The sequence below is a fragment of the Vicia villosa genome, linkage group LG2, assembly GCF_029867415.1.
Source record: "Vicia villosa cultivar HV-30 ecotype Madison, WI linkage group LG2, Vvil1.0, whole genome shotgun sequence".
NCBI lineage: Eukaryota > Viridiplantae > Streptophyta > Magnoliopsida > Fabales > Fabaceae > Vicia > Vicia villosa.
The window spans coordinates 136673736-136687390 of NC_081181.1; positions in this window are offsets into that span (position 1 = coordinate 136673736).

A 13655-nucleotide genomic window follows, 5' to 3' on the forward strand; every position below is an offset into this window, starting at 1 on the left:
CAAATATAATTGCTTTTAATATATATGAAACATAAAGTAATAATATACCTAAGGAATCAACAAAATCTCTTTTAAAACTTTCTTTTAAATGAAAATATAAACGACATACCCAGTGACGAACTCGGGTTAAAATAATAATAATAATAATAATAATAATAATAATAATATTATTATTATTATTATTATTATTATTATTATGGTTAAATATGTTTTTAGTCCTTATAAAATTATCACTTTTGACTTTTAGTCCCTATAAACAAAATTAAATTTTAGTTCCTATAAAATTATTTTTGCACGCCGTTTTAGTCCCTCTACAAATATTAAAACTGCGTGTAAAAGTAATTTTATAGGGACTAAAAGTAAATCTTTTTTTTATAGGGACTAAAAATCAAAATTAAGATATTTATAAAGATCAATAACATATTTAACCCTTATTATTATTATTGTTAGAACAAGAATTGTTCTGATCAATATTCTTAGTTTTGATGATAACAATGTATATGAATTTTGTATGAGATAATGTGGTACTCTAATCCTATGCAATTTCCATTTCAGGAAACATATAAAGAGTATGCACAAAATCAGCGCAAGAAGCACTGACTCAGAAGGTTCAGCATGCAACATCAGAACATGCTCTGGCAAGACATCAGAAGATGGTCAAGCAGAATCAGAACATGATCTATTGAGGCATCAGAAGAACTTGAGATCAGAAGCAGAAGCACTGAAGTTCTCATGGTATCACGCTAAAAGCACTTCAAGGTCAGAAGACAAGAAGATGCCCTGCACCAAGCTGTTGTACTTTGATGATATTCAAACGTTGTAGCTACAAACATCAAATCAGAAGCAAGTACAAGATGGCAGGCTACGCTGACTGACAAAAGGAACGTTATAAGCTATTAACAGCAAAGTCAATAGACGCAGCAAAAGCAAGGCTCGAGGTAGTTGACAAAAGAGTGAAACATTAAATGCAATGATGTACGGATTACGCAACGCATTAAATGCTCCCAACGGTCATCTTCTCAAACGCCTATAAGTAGAAGTTCTAATGAGAAGCTGAACACAACACTTTGCACAAACATACAGAAACGCTGTTCAATTCAAAAGCTCTCAAAAATTTCATCACCAACCTCACTTCATTACTGCTGTAATATCTTAGTGAGATTAAGCTTAAACTTTAAGAGAAATATCACAGTTGTGATTATAGCTTATTAAGAAGCATTGTATAACTCTTGTAAGAATTTATTTACATTCATTTGTAAAGAACTAGAGGAGATCAAGTTGTGATCGGATTCTCTAGAAGTCTTAGAGGTTATCTAAGCATTGTGTTCCTAGAGTGATCAAGGTGTGATCAGAATACTCTAGAAGACTTAGAGTTTATCTAAGTGGAAAACCATTGTAATCTTGTGTGATTAGTGGATTAAATCCTCAGTTGAGGTAAATCACCTTGTCAAGGGTAGACTGGAGTAGTTTAGTTAACAACGAACCAGGATAAAAATCATTGTGCAAATTATTTTTATCTTAAGAGTTTTAAAACTACACTTATTCAAACCCCCCCTTTCTAAGTGTTTTTCTATCCTTCAATTGGCATCAGAGCGCCGGTTCTAAGGTGCAAGCACTTAACCGTGTTAGAAAAGATTCAGGAAGAGAAAAACACAAAGTTTAGATGACTGGTGAAGATCCAACACCTACATCTACATCTGGCTCTACTGAGCAACATAATGGAATTGGTAACAATGGTTATACTAGACCACCAGTATTCGATGGTGGAAACTTTGAATATTGGAAAGATAAACTTGAAAGTTACTTTCTTGGTCTAGATGGTGACTTATGGGATCTTCTGGTGGATGGTTACAAACATCCAATGAAAGCTAGAGGAGTCAAGCTAACAAGACAAGAAATGAGTGATGATCAAAAGAAAGAATTCAAGAATCATCACAAGTGTAGGACTATTTTGCTGAATGCTATCTCTCACGCAGAGTATGAGAAGATGATCTAACAGGGAAACTGCCTATGACATATATGAATCATTGAAAATGACTCATGAGGGAAATGCCCAAGTCCAGAAGACTAAAGCTCTTCCCTTGATCCAGAAATATGAAGCCTTCAAGATGGAGGATGATGAAAACATTGAGAAAATGTTCTCAAGATTTCAAACGCTAACTGCTGGATTAAGAGTCCTTGACAAGGGATACACCAAAGTTGATCATGTCAAGAAGATCATCAGAAGCTTGCCCAGAAGATGGGGCCCAATGGTGACTGCATTCAAGATATCAAAGAATCTGAATGAAGTCTCTTTGGAAGAGCTGATCAGCGCCCTGAGGGACCAAAAGTGCATTTAAGCCTATGCTAAATCATTGTGTGATAAGGATAAAAATTCAACCATTGATTGGGGGCCAAAACCATTTAAAAGTAAACTACTACTAATATTATCATAAAGACTTTAATGATTTTGTGGCTAAATGTTGAATTTTTTTCAACATATCGAGGATAAAGGCGTTTGTAATTAAGTGAGATGTCTAAAAGAAGGAGATTCAAATACAAGATTATTCTATGAATATATCAAGTATCGTTGGAAGCAAAATCATATTTTTGCACTTCAAAAGAAAGGAAAAACCCTTGAAAATTTGTACTAAATCAAATAGGAAGCAAAACACCACTTTCATAAGAGACACGATAGATGTCATTTCAAAAGTCCGGTCCTAGACGAATTAGAATTCATTCAATTATATACAGAGAAATCTAGGGGTCTGGAAGCCATTCTCAAAAAATAAATTAAGAAGGTTGTCTGGAATTATGATAGTAATAAAACTCCTAGTCCAGATGGCTGCAAAATTAAAGAAGATGTTGGGAAAAATAATAACCAGAAGCCAAACAACTTTCATCCATAATAGGAAAATGTTAGACTGAGTAGTGATGGTGACAAAATCACACACACACACACACACACACACACACACACATATATATACATATATATATATATATATATATATATATATATATATATATATATATATATATATATATATATATATATATATATATATATATATATATATATATATATATATATATATATATATATATATATATATATATATATATATATATATATATATATATATATATGGAGCATATCAAGTGAGAGCAATTTTTAAATGAGAGATGAGAGGAAGAAATATCAAGCCTTTAAAAATGCTCCCACTTGATATGCTCCATATATATATATATATATATATATATATATATATATATATATATATATATATATATATATATATATATATATATATATATATATATATATATATATACGGCTAGAAGAAAGGACAAATGCCTTCTTTTATAAATATATTTTGAAAAGGAATATAAAAGCAACAAAGGGGCTACATTTGCAAGTTCTCCGATTTGCAGACAATAAATTTTCTTAGGAAGTGGTAAGTTTAAGGATCTTTAGAGCTTTAAAATTATACTCAGAAGTGTTGAATTGGTATCAGAATTGAAAATAATTTTACACAAAAGATATGGAAGAATTATCTTCAACAGAGCAACGTCTTCCTTCTTATGTTTTAATTCAGAATCCATTCCTTTCAAATTTCCGGACCTACCTGTTGGAGTTAACCCATGTAGATGTGCTACTTGCATACTAATAATTGATAACATGAGGAAAAGTTTGCATCCTAGAAAAGTTTTGCTTTACAAATAATATAACTTGTAAAGTTGGGAATGGAGAAGTAGTTTGATTTTGGGAAGACACGTGTGTAGGAACTTGTCATTTTGAAAAATATATGTCCTACCTTGTATGAAGTGGATGGCATTAAAGAAGACGAAATTTCAAAATTGGTAGCTTTTATCAATGAAAAATGGATGTGGGAGTTTCGCTGGAGTCAAGATCTTGACATCAACCTTGGTGTTTCTGAAATGGAATTAAGAGACATTTTAGCTACTATATCTATTCATAGGAATAGAAGAGAGAATTATAATTGGATACCGAATAAAGTTAACGAATTTAGTGTAAATTCTTACTAATATTTACTATTAGATGTTGAGAATCATGGTAGTGTTCATTGATAATATTCTTATTTACTATTATTCAGAGGAAGATCATGCTAAACATTTGAGAGTTGTATTGTTGTTGCCTCTATTTATTAGCAATTGTGATGGGGGTGTATGCCCTGTTGTAGTTTTAATTGTAGGATTTTAACTTGATTATTGAAGTTTTATGAGTAATGGTGTTAACTATTGTCGAACTAAGTTTTTGTTGATTATTAATTGAATTCTTAATGATTTCCGCTGCGTGATAAAGGATGTTTTTGAAGACTATATCGTTTTGACATGTTCATCTGTTTTAAATGTGTTATGTATTTGTTATTAGTAATTATGAGCATGTGTTAGTATTACGGAGAAATGTGACATCCTGGTTTTGATGGATTGTTTCGAATGAAATTTTATTCTCTTATTTTATTAGTATTCGACGGGGTAAATTGGGGTGTTACAGGAATAGTGCTGGAAGGAAGAAGCGATATAGTTATTGAACAAGTGTTGAAGTTTGAGTTGAATGCCAACAAAAAAATAAGCAGAATATGAGACTCTTATTGCCGGTTTAATCCTTGCCCTAGAAATGGAAGCTACTAGATTGAAGGCAAAAAGTGAATCTCACATGGTAGCCAACCAGGTCTCAGGAAAATATAAGGCCAAGGAACCCATAATGATAAAATATATGTATAAGGTATGAAATTTGTCCTCACGTTTCCTTTTTTGAAGTAGAGCGCGTTCCTCGCAAACAGAACTTCTGAGCAAATCTCTTGTCAAAACTAGCCACCTCGAAACTTGTAGAGTTCAATAGGACCGTCATACAAGAAACTCTTTCCTCCCCTAGAAACTAGGAAGACAAAGCATGCTCTATGGAACTCGTCCCCAAGTCTAATTGGATATCAGCTATACTACGCTTCTTGTAGTTTGGCGAACTCCCACCAGACAAGGGAGAAGCAAGGAATACCAAAAGAAAATATGCCAAGTACACCCTACTCTCATGGGATATTTACAAAATGGGGAGGGCTACTCCTGTGTTGAGACGCATGCATGAGAGTGACATCGCCTTAGTGCTCACGGAAGTCCATAAGGGGGCCTGCAACAATCACATTGGCGGAAAAACTCTCGCGTCCAAGCCGTTGAGTGCATGTTATTACTGAACCACACTAATGAAAGATAACATCAAAACCAGAGGTCATCTTGTCTTCTTTTGATCACGTGCAAATGCAAACTTGAGGTCATTTTGTCTTCTTCTGATCACGATTCAACCCTTGTGTTTTTCTATCCTTCACACTTCATATTAGAAATATCAATCGATTCCTTTCCTATTAGCTTAGACAACACTTCCTTTTGATTAAATTTCCACTCCCACAAATATTATAAGAAAGAAGATTCATAACTATCAACTTTTGGAAGTTTCCTACTTATCGCTCCTTTGAACAATCTCTTAATTCTAGTGCTTTAATTGGTTTGGCCTGAGACACCTCTTCCCCATACCTTAACACCTAATGTTTTCACCTTTGCCAAACTTTTACTTGCAAATTCTTTATGGTCTCTTACCAAAAACCGAATGTTCCCCTCAATTAGGTCTGCATCCTAAGTATCTTTGTAGCAAAGAGCGGAACTTCTAGAAAATCGATGTTCAGATGAATCAAAATTGGAGTTAGAGTAAAAATAATTAAAAGGAATTGGTTTTTTGTTAACACTTTTGGGCGTTCTGAGAAGAGAATAATAAGAGGATTGAATTTCAATCCATCTTTATGTAGCTTTCACCTGGATAGAACTATACAGAGGTTTCTGAAAATGAGACTTTAGTTTCAATCATTGGGTATCAAGAGAAACTGTGTTAGGCTTAACCACAAACCCATCAGCTAAATCATGACGGGCTTGTTCATACTAAGGCTAAACAGTAGATGTCACTTTTTATCTTTGATAAATCAAAAATAAGTCAAGAGATGAGGATCACATGTGCTCACTAATCAACGGTTTGATGGTCCTAGGAATTGACTTCTTTTTCGCTACAACATCTATCACACAATTATGCTTTTGAAAAACTGTTTGTGCTAACTTTACTTCTGAAAAATTCATTAACCTAACACTTAAATTCTCCTAATCTTCACCACATATAGTGCGTCTTGACGTAGGTGAAAATACCACCAACGCATCCTTGGCTACTTCCATGTTTCATAAAGCTAGACAAACCTCCAAATATTTTCCCAAGTCCAAGACTCCTGGAACAATGCAATCCTATTTGCTGATAAGAATTGTTCCCATGGTTTTAAATTGCGGTTGCGGCTGCAGATGCGGTTGCGGTTGCGGATGTTGCGATTGCGGACATTGCGCTTGTTGCGATGCGCATTGCGGCCGTTGCGGCGTGAATTTTTGAAAGGAAGTGCTTGAAATATTATATTGAGAAACATTTAATGTTGTGTTTTTTCGTTATTTTAGAAGTAAATTGAGTTTTAGAATTCTAATATATTGATTTTTGATGAAAATACTTTAAAAAAACATGATTAAAATTGTCCGATGGGTTCCTAATGCATCCGAAAGCGATATTTTAAAATCACACCGCAATTGCGGTCCGATGCGGTTGCGGAGGCAACCGCATCCGCAATATTGCGGGTGCAATTGCGGTTGCAGACCGCAATTTAAAACCATGATTGTTCCATCATCTTAAACCCCAATAACTGACACCTTGGCATCTTCTACATGGAATCTAAACTCCCCGTCGGACTAAGACAAATCTCGCTCCATTCTGAAAATACCAAAATATTAAACCTTAGGAGGCTATGAGTATCCTCCACCATCTTCATCTTGAAAACTCCAATATTAATTTTTACATTCAAAACCTTATTCAACATCATTGCACACTTTGTTCTTACTAAAAAATGAATAACATCTGATGTTTCATATTATCATCATAACACACAAAGAAACCCACGGGCTTGGAAATAAATTCAAAGAACTTAATATTTCAAACATGGCAAGGAATACAGTAATGGTAATCCAAGTAAATCATTTTTAATCCACCACATTAGGTTCCCATTTTTCAACCTCTTTGAACCAATGATAAAGCCGATCACCTCCCATTTTCACTAAAGCTTTTTTCTCCCCTGGCTCTCTATCTTCAAGAAGGCAGAGGTATGATCCCAAAGGTGTCATATTTTTTTTTTCAATAAGCAATTGATTAAAAGAGCAAGCACTAGGGGTGCAACCCTTACAAACCGGAACGCCTAAATAGATTTGAAGCAATCCAAAGGAAAGGTATACCAATCATAGAAACTACAGTACCTAATCGGATTAGAACTAGCTAACCAACACCAACAAAGGAAGATAACATTGTAAAACACCCTTTCGAAACTATACGCAATTTTTTTTAAAAATCATTGCGTTCCTCATATTCCACAAACTCCAAACCGAAGCGATCCAAATAGAAATGATATTCTTCCTAGCATTCACCGTTTTCACCTTCTCCACCACAATGTCAAGCTTCAGAAATTCTTCTAACGAAAAAGCGAGATCCTCCCCTAGCCACAAATAAATCCGCTTCCACAAATACTTCGCCACACCACACTGAAAAAACAGATGAGAGGAGGTCTCTAAATGGTTCCTGCAAAATTCGCACAGAGAAAAACAGAAGAATCAATAGCTCCTCTTTCACTCAAGGAGATTTTTGTGGGAAGTCTATTTATGCACACCCTCCACAAGAAAATATGGATTTTAATCGAGACTATCGAGTTCCAACAAGACTTGATTAAATTCAGCGTAATTGGATGCCACGCAGCCTCTTTGCCATTCGCAATCAGTAGAGAGACACTTGCCACCGTGAAGCGGCCATCCGAGTTCAGTTTCCACTTGAATTCATCAAAGCCATCCTTCTCAAAAGTTGCTGACTGCAGCATGGAATAGAGTTGCTGCCACTGCCCAGAAAAGGAGGAAGAAGCCGCTGAAAACAGAGCCAGATTCTCTTCATCAACAATACTGTCATACAACCAAATAACAGAGTCGTTATCCCCCGAAAAAACATCAGCCACCGTGCTGAAAATGTTCACACAGGCTGCAAAAATGTCCGGGAACAGAAAGCTAAGAGATTCTGCTGCCAGCCAAGAGCCGAACCAAAACGAAACCGAGTCACCTTTTTTGACAACATACTGAATGCAGCCCGAGAAACCCTCCTCACTTGGGACATCCTTCACATCATTGTTTAAGACATCCATCCACCAAAAAGAGTCTTTAGAACTAGTAGCCCTCCTACCGTAAGCCAACACTTTAACTTTCGGTTCGCGATATCTTAACAACAAGACATCACTCCAAATAGCCTTGTCCTCCGTAAGAATCCTCCATTTCCACTTGAGAAGGAGGGCTTTGTTCATCTCCCCCACATCTTTTACTCCTAGGCCCCCTTTCTCTTTGGATTTGCAAACCGTTTGCCAATTCACCAAATGCACACATATTTTATTCGCCTTGCCATTCCCAAGGAAATTGCTAAGAATACTTCTTATCTCGTTTACAACTAACCCCAGAGCCTTGAAAAAGGAGAGAGTGAAACAAGGAACGGCATTGAGCACCGAATTAATGAGCGTAACTCTCCCGCCAATTGAAATGTTTCTACCTTTCCAATTTGAAAGTCTACCTTTTATATTGTTAATCACCCTCGGCCACGTCTTTTTTCTTCTAGGATTTGCACCCACCAAAATGCCTAGAAACAAGAACGGAATATCTCCTTTTTTGCAAAGGTGTCATATTAACACCAAAATAAACCACCATGCCAAAAGAATCTTGAATATTATAGGTCAACCTTGGATTTTCAACCGCACCAACATAATCTCTCTTGAACCTATTTAGTACATCTTCATCTTCAGTATTAAACTCTAAGAGCGTGTCTAGCAGTCCGAACATAGGCTGAATCTAATGATTGGTATTTCCAACGACATTAGCATATGATCTAGAGCCTTTGAAACCCATCCTCTATGTCTCACCATATTCATGCCACACCTTCTTTACCCTCTCATCTTCACTGTTCAACACACACACACACACACACATATATATATATATATATATATATATATATATATATATATATATATATATATATATATATATATATATATATAGTTACAGTAGCTTTAAGTTGAGCTTTATTCTCCCTCCCTTGGATCTGATTCGCAACATGACCTCTTAATTTCCCTCTTTGGAATATTGGCATATTTACAAAAGATATTGTCATATTCCTCAAAAATATTGTTAAGTTTAGTTGCAAGAACTCTTTCATCTACCACATCAAAGAACCTAGCGAATCCAAATCTTCTTCCTCTAATGTCCCTTCTTGTTGAAATTACAACTTCATCTATATTGTCGTATTCCTAAAAAATTTCATACATCCCTCTCGCCTTCTTCTCCTTCAAGAAACAGGTTAAAAAAAAGGAAGTTCTTCCACCCCTCTATCTTTTTCTCGTTAATGATGATGATGATGAACTTGTATTGCCCTATGCTCGTTGATGCGTTGAGTTCTTCCTGCTGCTAACTTCTTCTCATTCGCTTTTGCTCTCTTCTCTCCCCCTCCCATGTATCTTTGCTAATTTTTTCTCTGACTATACTCTAGTATTTATGGTATATAAACTTTATTGATTTGTACAAACACTTGCCTTTTTTTTTCTTTTCAAAATTAGATCGTTTATTTTATAATTTCCTACTCGTAGAATTTTGAAATTTCAAAATTTAATGTGCCTTTATATTGCATTAAAATATTTTAACCTTAATATTTTTTTTATTTATATTGCATTATAATTACTATGATATTAAACTTAATAATAATAATATATGGCTATCTTTTTTGTTTTGTTTTTTAGAAACATTTACCTTTTTTTCTTTCAAAATTAGAGTGTTTATTTCAGAATTTCCAAATTTCCAAATTTAATTTCTTATATAGAATTTAAGAAATAAAAAAATTACATGATAAAAATATAGTATTTTACCAAGATTTTAAATGATTGAAAGAAAAATCAAGAACAAACACACTACTAAAAAAAGAAAAATGGTAAAGAATTGACCCATGCTAATCAAAGATATATGTTATTTATAATTTTCATTTGAAATATATTTTTGAGTTAGATTCTACAAATTTGTATTTCTTAAAGCTAATAAAAATAAAAAGACCAAAAAAACGATAGAAATTTGATTTTTATAAAAATATAGAGACATGAATCAAATTTTCTCTATAAATTAAAATTTTCTCTCATTTCATTTTTGCATTTCATATTCAGATAAAAGTAAAGAGATTAAGAGAGAATGCGAAACAAATCACAACAACACTTTAATATCGATTTGATTTCTTTGTTGATCTCTCTTAAGATATCTTTTATGTAAATATGAAATACAAAAATCAAATGAAAGATAATTTTAATTTATAGCTAAAATTTGAGAGCTTCGTCTAGATATAGTTTAATTCATGCCAATAGATATTTTTATATAGAAATCCAACAATGAGAGACATAACAAAAAAAAAGCATAAATACACAAATTTCAACAAAATAAAAGAAAACATTTATACACAATTCAATGATTAATTTCATCTATGATAATAAAAAGAGGGTTCAATAATGCAAAACATCCAATTAAATCATCATATTTGTTTCTAAAAATTTCATCACCAGAAGTTGTTTCAAGATAACTACTTGCTATTCTTGAAGGAAGATGTCAAATAATTTACATGATTTTAGGGATGCTCCATAATGTTAAAGCTTTTAAAAATTATACAGTCAATATTCTAAGGAAAAAGTCAAATATTTTTTACAAAATATTTTTAATATTTTTAAAACTAGCATATCATAAATCTCAATTTATAAATAAAACCGAGGGGTAAGATTTATATATTCAGTTTAAACTCGTTACAAACTACAGAATATAAATAAATTATTTATTTACTCAAAATACAATATTTTTTACACATAATATTTCTTTAAGTGTGTGGGTGTGAGTGTGTGTATATATATAACAATTTCAAATTCAATTAATCATCATTGTTGGTGAAGATCAAATGTTGGATTCTCATTTCCTTGAAATATCAAAGAAGATAAAATGTTGGATGCAATACATTTTGTGCTCATTATTTAAGAGTTCTATGGAGTGCATGCAATCAACTTATAAGGAACTATTTCCTCTAAGTAAGGAGTTATCAATTCCAAACATTAGAAATATTTTTCTGCACTTGCAATACATCATAGAAAACTTTTCCAAGCTTCTTTAAGTTCCAAAATTTCATGATCTTGAGCAAATGTTTTCAAGGAAAATACTTTCACAAGAAAGATATATAGTGGTGACTGTAGATAGTTTGTTGTGGATTGACTTCTTCAATTCCTTCGTATGCTACTTTCAATTTATTCCAGATTTTCTTGGTTGTTTTTCAACTTAAGACTCTGAAAAAAAATACATCCATTTCTAAGGTAGATAAAAGTATATTTTTTTTTTTGATGATGTGCAGAATCAGACATTGGAGTACTAGGATGTTGTCGTATGCTGGCAGACTGCAATTGATTAAGAGTATAGTCTTTGCTATCGCTAACTATTGGTTGCAGATTTTCCCTTTGCCTAAAAAAGTTCTTAAGCATATTGAAAGCATGTGTAGGATCTATCTCTGGACTGGTAAAGATTCAAAAAACAATAAGGCTCCTGTATCTTGGGATCATGTGTGTGATCCAGTTGCAGCAGGAGGTCTGAATGTTATAGACCTAGGAGTGTGGAACAAAGCTACTATAGGTAAGTTGTTGTGGAATTTAAATGCAAAGAAGGATAGGATGTGGATTTCATGGATCAATCACTATTACTTGCGTGACCAAGATGTTAGGGATTATGTGACCAAACAAACTGATTCGTGGATTCTCAAAGCTATGTTCAGACATAGGGATGCGCTGATTAATTCTGATGCCTGGAATCAGTTTGCTAATGCAGGTACCTATAAAACTAGAGTGATGTACGACGAGATCAGAGGCGATAGAGATAGAGTGGTGTGGAGAAATCTGATTCGAGGTAATCAAGCTAGCCCTCGTGCCATTTTCATCCTTTGGTTAACCTGCCAAAACCGAATTCAAACTAAAGACAGGCTGCAAAAGATTGGCACTCAGACTGATGGGCTTTGTGTGTTTTGTGGAGAAGCCGAATCCAGTAAACATCTGTTTTTTGCTTGTGAGGAAACTGGTAGAATTTGGGCTGAGATGCTGCAGTGGATGAAGATATCACATAGACCAACAGACTGGGATAGGGAATTAGCGTGGATTGCTGGCCAAGTGAAGGGAAAGAGTAATCGGGCTAAGCTGCTTAAAGTTTGCATTGCAGAGGTTATTTACCATGTTTGGATCACGCGTAACAAGAGAGTTTTCATTCCCACAAAAGAGGAACATTTAGACATTCAAGACATTCAATATAGAATTAAGGGAAGAACTCAAAAGGATAGGGCCCTTTGGCATTATGTCAATGAGCTTTAGTTTTTTCTCCCTGTTTTGTTAATTAGAGGCTTGGACCTTTTTGGGTCAGCTTGTATCAACTGTTTTTGGATATAATATAATTCTTATTTCTCCAAAAAAAAAAAAAAAAAAAAAAAAAGTATATTTTTTTGCCTTCTTGTTATATATGATTTTTCTTATTCCCATTGTTCATATAACTTTACATATTTTGTTGTTTTACATTATTTATGATAGTTGTAAGAATGAGGGATCTATCCTTGACAACACTTCATATCTCATCCTCTTGTGCTTCTAAGTACATTTGCATATGAATTTTCTAGAAATCATAGTATTCACCAACAAAATATGGTGATTTGTTGGTTCTACCACCATCTGCCAAGAACAGTTTTGTGGAATCCATATCTACCCGGATCGAGGAACAAGTTACATTAACCAGCTCTATTGCCAATTGCAAGTTTGAGATGCAACCTAAGAGGGGAGGTGAATAAAGGTGGCCCAATTTTTCTCATTTTTTCGCTATGTTCTGAATTTTCCTTTGATATGATAATGATATATTCTTAGCAATATAAAGTGCAGAAAGTCAAAGTGCATAAAATGTAAATGATACAAGTATATATATCCTAGTTCTCCTTATCAATCAATGGTACATCTGGTCCCTTAACACCTTGAAGGATTTTCTACCATGCAAGATCTTTGTACAAGCCTCACGCTAAGACCTCTCTTACAACCTTTCAACTTAAACACCAAACTTATGGTGGAATATGAATCTCTCTCAATCAAAGGACCTTTTCGTGCTTGCTACCTTGGCCTAGAAGACAAAATAAATTTTTGAATTAGATTCTACAAATTTGTATTTCTTAAAATTATTATTATATATGTTGCCCTTGTCATAATGCTAATAAAAATAGAAAAAAAAGACCGAAAATACGATAAAAATTTGATTTTTATAAAAATATATAGACATGAATCAAATTTTCTCTATAAATTAAAATTTTCTCTCATTCTATTTTTGCATTTCATATTTAGATAATAGCAAAGAGATTAAGAGATAACGCGAAATAAATCACAACAACACTTTAATATTGATCTGATTTCTTTCTTGCTTTCTCTTAAAGTATCTTTTATGTAAATATGAAATACAAAAATCAAATGAAAGAGAAT